This window comes from Protopterus annectens, chromosome 11.part0, assembly GCF_019279795.1.
Source record: "Protopterus annectens isolate FY-2018-M chromosome 11.part0, PAN1.0, whole genome shotgun sequence".
Classification (NCBI taxonomy): Eukaryota; Metazoa; Chordata; order Ceratodontiformes; family Protopteridae; genus Protopterus; species Protopterus annectens.
The window spans coordinates 1,514,725,738-1,514,739,003 of record NC_056745.1 but is presented as its reverse complement, the minus strand read 5'-3'; positions in this window follow the sequence as shown (position 1 = coordinate 1,514,739,003).

Genomic DNA, 13,266 nt, shown 5'->3' with positions numbered 1-13,266 from the left:
GCACAATTAATGCAATATGATAGTTAAACAAATAGATATTGATTGCATGCTTCAATTTTATCAGGTGAGCTAAAAGTACTGGCTCTCATACTATTTTGGCTTATTTTATTAGCCCCCAGTGTTCGGTATCATTGCCCCCAGTGTTCGGTATCATTGCCCCCAGTGTTTGGTATCATTGCCCCCAGAGTTCAGTATCATTGCCACCAGTATTCAATATCATTGCCCTCAGTGTTCGGTATCATTGCCCCCAGTGTTCGATATCATTGCCCCTAGTGTTCGGTATCATTTTGATGTCCATGAGTAGCCACACTAGATTACTAAAAATGTTTTTATTTTAAACATTTAAAGGTTTATCCACTTCACTATGTTCCAACATGTTTTTGTTTTCTTTTATTTATTACTACATGTATATTATTATCTTTTTTTTTTACATGAAAGCAACTGGAAACCTAGACCTGATTCCAACTGAATAAGTTAAGATTAAACGTACAGAAAACACAACCAAAGGTTCCAGAAGAAGTGTGAGATATAAACGATTACTCATTAAAGAGAAAATACTTCTTGGTTAACAAAGAGGCTAAGAGAGTAGTCACAATGGCAAAGAAGAGTTGTCAGAGAATGTCACTGTACCAAGAACAATGGCAAAAATGATGCCAAAACTGATATATATATAGATCAATGTGGTTTTGTTGAGGCGAGGCAAACATTTAACAACATTAACATAACACTGATGATCCAGAAGGAAGCAGAATGTAAGAAAATACCACTGTTGTTGGTGGGTCTTGATGCAGAGAAAGCATTTGACAGAGTAAACTGGAACTTAATGAGTAGGGCAATGGAGCATTTGCATTTCCTGATAAAATTATAAGGCTGATTAGGATAATATATGAGGAATCAGAGGCAAAAATTAAAGTAGGTGGGATCCTTTCTGATAATTTCTGATTGAGCAGAGGAACCAGGCAGGAGTGTCCTCTTTCCCCTTTGTTATTTGCATTATATTTAGAACCACTGGCAATTAAACAAGGGACTCAGACATTCAAGGATATAATTGGTATGTTAGTTAAGAAAAGCTGGCTCTGTTTGCAGATGATACTTTATACCTGACAAAACAGAAAGGTACATTACAGTGTTGTGGAACATTTTCAGATCTTTCCGGAATGCAAAAATCAATGAAGCTAAAACAAAGGCAATAGCAGTAAATTAGGTACACACACAAATTAGTTCAGCAGTATCCATGTTTATGGGGACATGATAAAATGATGTATTTAGGAGTAGGGATTAAAATGATTCTGGTGTGGCAGCTAAGAGACTAAACAAAAGATAATACAAAAAACTGAGAAAATGGAAGCTCTGTTATATGGATATGGATTGTAAGATGCAAGCAGTTAAAATGCTTTTAGCAAAATGACATTACAGCGAAAGCTATTTCGCCGACACATCCACACCGAAACCCCATAACAGCGAAACCCCAGGTCACCAATTTTTTTTCCCATGGAAAAAAATCGGTAGACCAACACAACATAACAAACCACTTAAAACAATGCAACATGGGGAGCTTCACACCCCACATCCCCCTAACTAAATATACCAACTCCAAGATCGCACTACGGTGGGGTAAAGGGCAATGCCACGACTCAGGCCAAACAATTTTTTTCCCTGGGAAAAAAAAATCGCTGACCTGAGCTTTTGCTGTTATGGGGTTTCAGTGTAGATGTCTAGGCGAAATGACATTTGCTGTAATGCCATTTCACTGCTCTGATATAGACCCCCTTTAGTGTTATACACAGGTAAGGAGTATAGGTCAGGAGAAGCTGTGATAGCAATTAATAAAGAGCTGAATGATATTATCTGGGATGGGAAGACAGCAAAAGTCAAGTGGGATAAGCTGATTCTTCCAATAGAAGAAGGTGGATTGGGATTACCTGATTTGAAGAGATATTTTAGAGCAATGCAGTCAAGGCTCCTGTACATAGCACAAGCAGAAATCTATAATCTTAAAGTGGAAAGAGATGACAATGAAGTAGGGGGTAAGCCCAAGAAACAAGGAGAGCTTGGGGTTTTGGAAGCAATAATCATATAAAATATTATATTCATAAAGTAGCAGAAGTACTAAGCCAACACAAGAATGGAGAAAGGAGAGTCTGCTGATAGGAATGACTTCAATTAGAGATACAGACAATAGGCAAGAAGGGGTTGAAATTTATTGAAGAAAACTGTCAAAGTAACCAAGATACTGGGACCAAATAACTAGAGAGGGAAGGGTAACAGAATGGGAAGATGCCAAGAACTTATTTGGACTGCAAGTTAGAGATTGCCTTCCCTACCAAAGACTGATATCAGAGTGTAGACAAAGAGAAAGAAATGGGGGGGGGGGTCCTAAATGAAAGACCAGCACCAGTAGACTTTTTAGTAGAATCTAGAACAGAAGCTGTTGTTAAAAAGGGAATAATTAGTAGAGCATATAAAATATTGGGTCTATATTAGAAGCTCTAAGGTGTACTTATCCGAATACGTAAACGCCAACACATCTTCATTGAACTGCGAAAACATAGATCATCCTGAAGCACATAATCCAAAACGTCGAATTGTCATGGTTGACCATTCTGCGGTATAGCTCCATAAGGTAACTGTGCAATAGTTACTGACCTCAGGGTTAGGGTGCAGTTTAAGGTAAGTGGATAGATGGTAATGTATGTGAGATTTAGTGTAGGGTTAGAAGTAAGGTTTTGTTAAGTGTATGTGTGTGGATTATTTAGTTTGTTTGGGTATAGCTTCTTAAGGTTAGTGTGCAATAATTACGGACCTTAGGGTTAGGGTGCGGGTTAAGGTAAGTGCATACAGGGTGGTGTATGCAAGATTTAGTGTAGGGTTAGTAGTAGGGTTTAGTTTAGGGTTAGAATTAGGGCTTTGGTTAGTGTATGTATGTGGTTTATTTAGTTTGGGTAGGTAGTATGTAGCGGTCGGTGAGGTGGGACAACTATGATGGTTCGGGTTTTTGAAATTCACAGTTTAGGGCATTCGATGTATTCATGGTTCGCGGAATATGTGTCGGCATTTATGTATTCGGGTAAGTACACCTTTGTGCTTTTAATATAGACCCAAAATATGGCATGATAACTATAAGAATCATTCAGAGGAAGTTAGAAAGGATTGAGAAGAGAGATTGGATACGCAATTCACAAAGAAACAATGAATGGATATATGTATGTTTCACAAATATGCAACAAAATCCAGAAGATTTAAGATTTTTGCTTGGAAATGTTTATATATTTGTATACCCCAAGTAGATTCCAAATAATTTTTTCCAGGTCTATATTAGAAGAGCGAAGTGACTTAAGAGCGAATACTCTTTCTTAGACACATAAAACCCAAAATCTGAAAAGAGCAAAGGTATGGAACAGTGATTTGTTTCCCAGGGGAAAAAATTGGTGTTCCAAAAAAAAAAATGATAAAGACAAAATAAAGTGGGGGGCTTCACCCACCAACCCCCCTACTTAAATATACCAACTCTGAGATTGCAGAAAACAGCAAAGTTCTGAGAACGGCCCAGTGATTTTTTTTTTCCTTGGGGAAAAATTGCTGTTCCGTAACATCAACGAAAGAGAGTTCGCTCTTAAGTCGCTTTGCTCTTCTAATATAGACCCAATTTTTCCTCATGTAGACAACAAATGTTGGTGGTGTGATGGGGAAGAAAGATATGGTTGGGAGCATATTTTCTGGGAGTGTAATGAGTTGGCAGACTTTAAAGAGTTCCCTGCAGACTGTCATGTCAGTGCTGGGTGAGCGAATTGCTGCAACTAGGGAAATTATTTTTCTGAGCTATGATACAGAATCAGAATTGCCTAGACATAGTAAGGCCTTGCTGAGTCTAATTATGGAGGCTGCCAAAAAAGCAATTCCTAGAAAATGGAAATCAAAGTATAAACCAAACGAATATGGTAATAGAGATAAAACAACTGGAATTGGAATCCTTTAGAAAAGGGTAGGAACAAATTACATAGAAAAAAGGGAATTATGGGAATAATACATACAGTGGAAGAATGAGGTTTAAAAGAAGGCCAAACTTGAATAAGCTATGTAATGTCTGACTGATAACAATTGGGGAGATTTTAACTGATGTATAATGTTTGCAACTAGGATTATGTCAATATGGTTTGTGATGTAAAATGCTTGCAACTGGGATTGTGTCAATGTGGTTTGTTTTAATTTATATAAATGTATTAATTGGAGTGAAATAACAGACAGGTCCAAAATATAAAATAATAAGGGTCTATATTAGAAGACTGAATGTTCAGGTGATCGAACACCTAAACATCAATCTTCTAATATCGAAAGCAAAAAACGGCGAACAGCCGATTTAACACAGGGAAAGATTTCCCTTGGCCATTCGCCGGAGTTTGCTATTTCCCTACTGTTGAGTGATCTCAGAGTTGGTATATTTAGTTAGGGGGGTATAGGGGGCACAGCCCCCCACATCAGGGGGTGTGGGGGTGAAGCCCCCCACTTAATTTAGATGTAAAGTAATGTTTTTTGTGTTGTGGCCGAGGGATGTGTTTCCCTGGGACATTTGACATTGTGCAGTTCAGTATTAGCAGATAGATGTTTAGGTGTTCAGTCACCTAAACAGTTGGTCTTCTAATATATACCCAAATATGAATACTTTATTGAGAAGATAAATGAATAAACTGGAGTAGGTTTTAAAACAAAAAATATATAGGAAACCAACCTTTAGTATTTCCTACTTGCATTATGTTAGTTTGCACTCATTTTTGTTCAAGAAAAATCTTGTCTGAAGCCAATGTTTAAGGGTGGCCAATATGACCTCTTGTTTAAGTGATTTAGAAGGGGAAATGATTACACTTAAGATGTTTATGAAGAGGGGTTACGCAATGAAAATAGTTCAGGAAACTATTAAGGAAGCAATGAATCAGCAAATGATTCGACCCATGCAAGCAAACAACAAATGGTTTGAAAGGGCCTGTGTTGTGGCCTATAGTAAGTTATCTGGTGACATTAAGAACATGATAAAAGGGAACTGGAAATTTCTGAGGGGTAGAGAGAGGTTTACTAGAACAGTGGGTGATGAACCTTTTTTATTAATAAAACCTTATTTAATTTTAAAAAATCATTGGAAGGAACTGGAACTAACTTGAAGATAAACAGAGAAATTGAAAAGGGAACTACTAGGTGTAAAGCCTGTAAAAAATGTCCCGGGATATTAGAAGAATGCAGTATTATCATAAACAATGGTTTGAATTCTAAAATATGTTTTAGGAATGGCAACTCTAGAACAAATGGTATTATTTATTTGGCAAAATGCTTTGGGTGCAATGGGTTTTATGTTGGCAAAACCAAGAGGTTATTAAGAAAACAGATATATGAACACAATTATGACACAGGTAGGAAGAGCCTAAACAATGCCCTCACTAGACATACTGAAAATTGTAATAATTACAATAGATTTTTTTTTTGTATAGTAGAAATAGTGGAAAGGAATCCTTGGAGGAGGGGGGTAAGTGGTAGAATGTTTTCTGAATATAAAGAGGTGATCTGGCAAATTAGGTTGAATGTTTTTCCCCCCAGGTTTAAATGATAGTATAACTTTACAACTAGCACTCCAGTTAAGAACTTTGAAAAATTGAAGTATTGGTAAAAATAATAATAATAAATTGTAAATAATAAGTCTGTAAGGTTTATATACAACTGGTTTTCTTTTTATTTCAATGTATCTCTTTGTGGAAAGTCCTTTTAGATTAAGCTATGAGTTAAAATTTATTAAAACGTTTATATACACATTTCTATATATAAAAACTCTTTTGGACATTTTGAATATATATACATATATCATCTGTTGTAAAAAGGGATTTTACAAGTACAGGAAAGACAATCGGTGTTAATTGTGCATGCATCTTTAAATTTCAACACAGTTTTTTTTAATTAAACAATATTTATTGGTTTTAATTAAGGGAAAACTGTGATAAAAACTGTGTTCAAGGGTATATGGTGGAATTCTGATGTAGTCCTCAAGTGGGATAAAAGTACTTAATCATTGTTTTATTTGTGTTTTAACTTCTTATTAAAGTATTCATATTTTATATTTTGGTCCTGTTCGTTCTTTCACTCCAATTGTTCCTCTTGGTTGTGTCATTTTGGGAGAGAATTAATCCTTTTGGAGGTTCACAGAGAATGTGACTGTGCAAATGCACAAATAAAGTCTATCATGAATATGATAGGACCATATTGGGAATGACAAAAAGTTAAAAACGATGGTTTGCAGACAGCATTCATAAAGGGTGCATTCATAAAGGATGCCAGCAACAATCTGTTCACTAGTCCAGAGAGCATCAAGGGCAGGTGGAAAGTGGACTTTAAGAAGCTTGTATATGAAGAAACCAACTACAGAAACTGCACTGCCAAATTCACAACCTACAATTAAAGAGGAAGGAGAACCAACCCTAGAAAAATTACAGAGTGCACTGAGGAAGATGAAGCAGTAGTCTCAGATGAAGACACTGCATATACAATCACAATGTTAGTTGCAGTAATGGGAATGATGATTCCCTAGGCTACTCATTGCAGTATGGAGAGAGAGTGGGGTATCCAAGGCAACTGTAGAGTAAGACTTCTAGTGCCAGTGTACAACAAAAAAGGAGATATTCATAACTGCATGCAGTCCAGAGATATCAAACAGCTGTCATACAGCATGAAAATGTTGAAGCGAGAGAGTGAATGATAAATATGCAGAGGAGCAGAAAATAAGAATTGAAACAAGCAATTCCTGTTCAGAAAAGGGTTTAGTACAGCTGATCCAATACTTGCAGTGAGACAGATAGAGGAGAGGAATTGTGAAAGAAGAAAAGTCAAATGTAACATTCTAAGACTTGAAAACAGAATAGGGTAAGGCCAGAGAAAGATAGTTTGGGCTGTCCTGAAATGTTCAAAATTGATGCTACCTTGGTAGAATTAGTGCAGGCTATGTACAAGAATTCAATGACGCAAGTACAAATTGTGTTCTTACTCACAGAGTGGTACCCATTCAGACTGGATGTGTGTCAGGTTTCAGCTCTGAGCCCACTGATGTTCATACTGGTGATAGACTACATCAGCAAACAGGTTTGAAGGAACCGATCAAGAAAGAGGTTGCATGTAGACAATGTGGTGCTACAAGCAGACTCTCAACTGGAAATTCAGTAAAAGACAGGGGACTGTAAAGCAAAACTGATTCACATGGAATGAAACAAGATAGCAGTCATGGCAGCCAATGGGAGAGAGAAGAGTATTTAATCTGAGAAAGAAGGGAAAATCATGGGCCAGGTTAATGGCTTCAGGTATCTTAGAAGCTGCATGAGAAACATGGAAGTAAACGTAAGTAGATGAAAGTCTGTCAGAGTGGTACAGCTAACTAGCACATAGGGTCAGGGGTAACGTGTTACTGAAGAATGGAAAAGAAAGTGAAAAGTAAGGGTAACAAAAGTGTAGTGCGATCAATGCTTCTGTAGGGAACAGAAAGATTAGCAGTGATGGAGGTGATTGAGAAGAAGTGCCTGAGATAGGTAGTAGAATACATACTGTGGAACAGACAAGGAACTGAGGACATCAGAAAAGAAGCCAAAGTAACCCCAATTACACAGAAGGTCAAACACATTATGGTGGCTTGGTCATATGTCCAGGAAAGAAGAAGACAGTTTGGTAAAGCAGATTTGGGAGAGACAGGAAGAAAGCAAGAGGAGGCAAGGATGGTCAACCAAGAAATAGATGGATTGTATGAAAAAAGAACTGACATAGGTGAGTATGACCATTAAAGAAGAAATAAGACTGGCTAGATTTAACACATCATCCCAATCCCATGTAAAAATGGGACAAAGGGGATTAATAGTGATGATTATGATAATGAAATATAAAAATAACTCATCCTAGTACTACTAAAATACACAAGAAATGAACTTTCACTAACAAAAAATAAACTAAAATGTATCTCAAAACTGATTTAGAAAACTATCAAGATACTTCATATCTAAAGTCCTGCAGAATTTATCTAAATCAATATTCACCAGAAGATTTATGCAGTTACTGTAGATTATTAACTTCACTACAAGTAAGAATTCAGATAGAAGGAAAATGGATTAATCAAATGCAAGAAAGTCTTATTTGTATAATAAATGAAATGGTACGCTACAACTGCTCAGATGCAAGTAGCTCGTGGTACACCTACTCTCTGACACTTGCTGAAAAAAGCAACTTTTCTAATTCCCAATAGCTTGATCACTCATTTCTACATAGTCCTCTGAACACCTGATCCTAAAACACCCATCCAGTTCCCAAATTGACTCCACAGTCCCTTTTCCTAACCTCCACTCCCCTTTCTAATCCTAAATTCCCTGATTGCTCCCTAAACCTAATACCCAACCTCTTTACCTAAATCTAAATTTCCTGATTTCCTGAACTCACTTCCTGCTTCTTGAACCTAAAACTCCAGCCCTTTTCCTTAAAGCTAAAATTCTCATTTATTTCCTAGCCCTTAAAGTTCCATTCTGCTCCCAAAACCTAGTCTTCAATCACTCTCCAAACCTAAAATGCCCTTCTTGTAACCCAAACCCTAGCACTCATTTCCCCATCCTTAACCCTAAATCCCCCATCTAATCCTAAAATTTCTTTCCCATTCCCTAATCTTAAATTTCCCCTCTGCTCCCTCACCCATGGCTAATTGCCCAAACTCATATTTGAGTTCAAACAAAAGCAGTAGCCTAGCTGACCTACAAGGCATTTGAGTCCCTGACGTTGAAACTGTAGTTTTCTTGTACTTGGTATTTGTGAAGAACCTAGATGAAATGTTTTCCAGATTATAAGACACTTCATTTATCACACTTCAAACCTTATATATTGTATATGTACTATACTAAAATAAGGCTGTTTCTATAAGGATGTGATAAAAAATGTTTCTGTTACAATGTGTTGACTTTTTGATGCTGATCTCCACTTTAGTTGGTTACTAGAATTCCATTTACAGGTATGTAACATAGTGAATTGTGTTTTGCTTACTTTCAGTCCTGCAAAGAACATCTAATCATGCCATATTTAAGAAAAAAAATAATCTAAGACCATAGCCCACTAAGAGCAAATCTCTGGAGACAAACTCTACACTTTCTTATATTTAAATAATAAACTATATTTCTCATCCACTTCAATATAGTAAAAAAAAACATCCTACACAGTGTGCAGGCAAAATATATATGTACAACCTCCTCAAAACAATGACCACAAAAAAAAAAAAAATAAAACACTTAAAACACCATTTGCTGGTTTTAAAATGACAAAATGTAAAACAAAATTTGCTGGTTTCAAAATGGCAAAATGTTTAAAATAAAATAAACGAGTGATCATGACAATTTGCTCAGAAAATGGCATTGTTAGCAAAACAAACCTTACTCTAACAAACTGAATTAAGTAAAAACACACATAAATTATACAACTTAATACTGACTGCACTACTAAAATACTAACAAACTAAAGCTACCAGTCAGGAAAACAGCTTTTGCAGTTGCTGTAACATCAGTAGCCCATTGAAATCAAGGGAAACCGTGTACCAGACTTAAAAAATAGATGAATGGTGTAAAGGGAATTTTGAATCACGTGATAAATTAATTATTATGAATTGATCAAGCCAAACGAACAAAAGTTGTAAACAATGTAACTTCAAAATAAAACAACTGAACTGGTAACACAAAAATAATAATTAGTTCAACCAACATAATCCTTTCATCTCAGACAGAATTTCATCAGATTGAATAATAGATAATTGCTCATTACTTAAATAGTAAAATTATATGTTTGGAATAACCAATCACAAAGCTTTAATGCTTCAGATTTTTCCTTTTCAAATAAACTTTGATCTTTTTTCTTGTCATTAAGCCCTTACTTATTACATCCAACCTTAGCTACCAGCAATGTTCTTTCCAATCTAGCCCATCTTCTACATCAAATCTGGAAATGAAATATTTCACATAAAAATAACTTGGTTTAAATTTACATTTATTACTGTGCTTCTCTAAAGCATTACCAAAAATCCCTGTTCTGTACTGCATATAAATGTTCAATAATCCTGTTGTGCAGTTTACAAGTCGTTCTAGCCTAATAGAATGATTGGTATCCCAGATCTGATGCAAAAAATGAGCAATTATCTTTTATTCAGTCTGATGAAGTCTCTGTGTGAGACAAAAGTGCTTATATTTTGTTGAATAAATTATTATCTTTGTTTTATCAGTTCAGTTTTATTTTGAAATTAAATATTATATATATTTAAGATTATGAAACTTGATTTCATCACTCCTAGGTTTGCTACTATTTGTGAAACTCATTCTCTAATGTTAGATTGTAGTTGTCATACTCTGCACCAACACACGGATTCATATACACACACACATGTACACACATATACCCATGCACACACACACACACACACACACACACACACACACACACACACACACACACACACACACACACACACGGACTCACACACACACACACACACACACACACACACACACACACACACACACACACACACACACATACACACATACACGGACTCACACACACACACACACACACACACACACACACACACACACAGTCACACACACACACACTCATACACACACACACGGACTCACACACACACACACACACACACACACACACACACACACACACACACACACACACACACACACACACACACACGCACACACGGACTCACACACACACACACGCACACACATGGCCACAGACATTTGGCTATAAACATATAGATGGACTGTATTACTGTGTATAACTAATTTTATAAAATCATGAAACCCAAGATTATAACAGCCATAGCCATCTTAATTCTGTAAAAATATCACTTAGCACCTGTATGAAATACTGGTAGAACCACTAATGTGATAAAACCATCGGCATATGCACTCTGATCAAAGCAGAAATGGTTAACAATATATATATATATATATATATATATATATATATATATATATATATATATATATATATATACTCATGGACATAAACACACACAGAGTTCACAGAGTTTTCTTTGTTTTTTTTTCAATTTTACACTCACTAAACAGCAAATGTTCTTTTTAGGGAGCATAAAATAATGATGACCATTAGCTTCCTTTCTGTACGATCTTTAAGGCACTTTAGTACCCTGCTATGAAGCATTGGACTTGTTTTCTAGTGGGCATTACCTGTATATTAACAGCCTGCTGGAGATTGTACTTTTTCTAATCAGAGTGGGATTGTACACGTCAGCCATTCTCTAATGCAAATTACATCTGCGTAATTTTGTTGCTATCCATAAAACACAAATGTCTTCAAAACATACAGTATAAAGATAAACTGTTAAGATTTTATTCATAGCAATATACTGTTCCACTTGATCTCACAAACTTGTTTGAGAAACTTGACTTTTGAAACATTAACACAAATGTAGATAATTTGCATGTATCCATAAATTGTCATGTTAGCAGTTAACAACGCATATGATGTCCAGCATTTTTGTTCAGAAAGATGTGACATTCCAAAAGATGTAATTAAATGTGTGACATTCCAATAAATATAATTAAATTATCATCAGTTTCAATGGTTTGTATTTAATAATGAAAGTCTTCTGTATGATCAGGATGTCTGACAGGAATAGCAATAACTGACTCTGGAACAAAAAGACAGTGGCTGAAAGATGTTAGATGCAGTGTACAGAGCATGAAGAGATGTTATGTAAAAAAAGATACATTTTAGAAAGATAAAAATAAACACTTGCTTCCTTATTCAGCTGGTCATCTTGTGGACTAAATATTACAGAGTGGGTGAAAATCAATTAGATATTTACTTTATATATATATGTGTGTGTGTGTGTGTGTGTGATTAAGACATGACTACATTAGATACATATTTAGCATTTTTAATATAAATGATGATTTGTACAAATGACAAATACAGTTCTTCCTGTTTGTGCTACTGTTCTGTGAAATGTTTAGAAACTGTGCTCTTTGTGCTAAGCAGGAATTTTATAGTTCAAGTTTATAAGCAACAATATCAAAACAAGTATACATATAGATTTTAAAAGCTTGGCTTTTGTCCTGTTTTGTATTTAGGAACTGTAAGCTTTTAAATATAGTCATCTGTCTCTGCATCTAATAAACAAGAAAATAAGGCATTTTAGGAGGCTGTTTGGTCAAGTTGTCAAGATACAAAAGGGCTAGAATATGCAAGCAATAATGCCCAACAGGGTGTGTGTCAATGTGTAATTAACACTCACCTAGGGTTGTTATGAGGTGCAATGTCACAGGCGGAGGGCCTCTACACCCCTGGAAGGGCTTTAATTACACATTAACACACACCATGGAGGGCATTAGTGTGCTTAAGAGAATGGGATCTCTGTAAAATTGTTGTGTTTTACTTACTTATATATATATATATACATATATATATATATATATATATATATATATATATATATATATATATATATATTTTTTTTTTAGTATATTTTTAATGTAAAATAGTTCCTCCTCCTAATGTTTCAAACTTGCTGTAGTATATGTTAATGGTGTTGGAGGAAGCATTTTACATCCAAAATATAACATTTTAAAAAATAATGAGGTATTTACCTTATTTTTTGGTTTGTACTCCTAAATTGTTTGGATGGCAGTCACTGGAGATTAAAATTATTAAATAATGACATACATTTGAGATTCAGACTTTAATTTCCTTCAGAAAATTCATGCTAACATAAATCCTTTACTTAAGCAACTTTATAATTTTATAAGAGCAATAATTAAAATCTGTTTCTATTTTAGGGCCTTTGTTCCCCCTTTATTTTAGGCTTTATCCATATTTCTTCAGCTAAAAGCTGCTGACGTACACACACACACACGCACACACACACACACACACACACACACACACACACACACACACACACACACACACACATGCACCCATGCTTCAGAAAAATCCCTGTTATTCTAGAATCCTTCTGACTTTATAAGGGCAATATTTGAAATCCATCCCTATTTTTAGCCCTTTGTTTCCTCATTATTTGTGGCTCTGTCCAGATTTCTTGTGCTGAGAGGTATGGTTGAGAGGTACGCAAAGCTCTTATGTGATGCTGCCAGGGATAGCTCGATCGCTCTCACTCTTCACTTTCTCTCTATCTTTCTCTGTCTTTCCCACACACACACACACACACACACACACACACACACA